Genomic DNA, 1,858 nt, shown 5'->3' with positions numbered 1-1,858 from the left:
TCCACAGATCTGCAATGTGGGAGGCCCAGTCCAAATGCAACACAGGGGAGAACTCCAGGTGCCTTCAAAGGGAACAAGGCAGGGTGAGGTTCCAGGCCTGGGATGATTTGGGGTGGAGAGTGGAGGTGGCAAAGCAGGGCTCATTTTTTGTTCTCATCTAACTTATCTTCACCTTTGGGAGAAATTTTCTCTGAAAGGGAAACTGAAAACAGTCTGGTATCTTCACAGAAGGCCCTATAAACCACCTGCAATTCTTCATTCCAAAGGAGGCACATTTTTCAATTCAGTTGTGTTTTCAGCTAAACAACAGAATGCTCTGAGAACCAGATGGGAAAACCTTTCTCTGGGGAATTATTTAGCTTTCCAATCCCTTCTTGGCCTTTTGGTTAAGATCATGTGTAGTATCTGTTCTTATCAGTATTTAGATTTCTACAATAAATCTCAGCCAGAGCAAATTTCCCAGGCTCAAAAATGCACTTTCAGAAATTTGAAAGAATGATTGTTGGACTCTTGGTCCTTTTTCATCTATCTACCTGCCACTGATCTTGACCACCACATTCCAGGGCCACCAGGAGGCCAACCAGCAGAGAGAAGTTGCATGCACCCTTACCTGGACTCAAGGGATTTACCACAGGCAGTCAGCGTGTGTAGTGTGCATCTGTGGGGAGTGAGTAGAGATTGACGCCATGGACAGTCTACCTGGGCAGCAGCATCAGGAGGAGGTCTCTGCATCCAGAGAGCTCAGAGTCTCAGGAAAAAGTTGCCCTTATTTGACTCAAATTAATCCCCCTGAAGAGGGAATTCTGCTGTGTCAACACCATCCCATGTGCCTGAAAGAAGTTCTCAAATATGTTTTATCAGCTTTCATTATTCTGAAGGCCAGACAATATGCCGGAAATTTTTTCTAAACATCAGTAGTGTTCATATGGCTCCCAAAGAGTCACCCCTGAGAAAGCACAGCTCATAGAGATCTTCAGCTGCCAACTACACAGTGTGCAGCCTGGGTGGTCTCACTTTTGCCCTCTCATAATCCTGTTCTAACTCCAGGAACATTGGTGAGTAGAGAGGATGCCAACTACATCCTAAATAGTCTCTCCAGGGAAAGAGCCCTGGGTACAATATGTGCTTCCAGGGTCAGTGAACAGTCTTCCTCCAAGAATTGCCAGCACTTGGGAGGCTGAGGTAGGAGGATCCTTACAAGTTCAGGACCTTCCTGGGCTACAAAGAGAGCGCATTGCCAACCTGAACTGCATAATAACACCTTGTCTCAAAAAGACAAAAAAAAAAAAAAAAAGGATTGCCACAGAGAGAGAGAGAGAGAGAGAGAGACAGAGACAGAGACAGAGACAGAGACAGAGAGTGAGTGGAGAGCTCCAATACAGAGGAGCACAGATATGCCTTTCTTTCTACACAGGAACTTCAAGTGACTAAGGCATGTCAGGCAGACCTGTCAGATGGCATTGAGTCTGTAATATATATATCAGCTGCCTGTCCTTATACAGCTTCTTCTTGCTGTGCCTTAATGTCTTGAGCTGTAACATGGGTCAGTCCTATGACTACATAGACACCTGATTGGCTCTGTCCCTCCTGTGTGTGCTGTGTTTCCTGCTTCCCTGAGCCTCAATGAAGTCATGTGACTGAGCTCCAGTCAGAGACCTAAATGGAAGCCCTGTGTTCTGCTCCAGGTGTGATCCCTAAGAACCCCCTGGGTGGCTCTCCCTGTGCAATTTTCCATTTTGTGTATATCTGGAAAGGAAAGGATTTCCATGGAAACCTATGTTGAAAAAACCTATGTAGTCAGCCTGAGTCCCCAGGCCACTACATGGCAAGTGGGCTGATCACCAGCTCACCTGCCCAC

General features: G+C 46.3%; 1 pseudogene; it reads left to right on the top strand.

The window, feature by feature from the left end:
- Positions 1-366: 366 nt before the first annotated feature.
- On the top strand, positions 367-534 carry LOC111754536 (U2 spliceosomal RNA; annotated as a pseudogene).
- The last annotated feature ends 1,324 nt before the right edge of the window (positions 535-1,858 follow it).

This window comes from Cavia porcellus, unplaced genomic scaffold (genome assembly GCF_034190915.1).
Source record: "Cavia porcellus strain 051 isolate PalLab524CR breed Dunkin Hartley unplaced genomic scaffold, mCavPor4.1 scaffold_2, whole genome shotgun sequence".
In the NCBI taxonomy this organism is placed as follows: domain Eukaryota; kingdom Metazoa; phylum Chordata; class Mammalia; order Rodentia; family Caviidae; genus Cavia; species Cavia porcellus.
The sequence above is the reverse complement of the archived record's forward strand: the minus strand, read 5'-3'. Positions and strand labels throughout refer to the sequence as shown.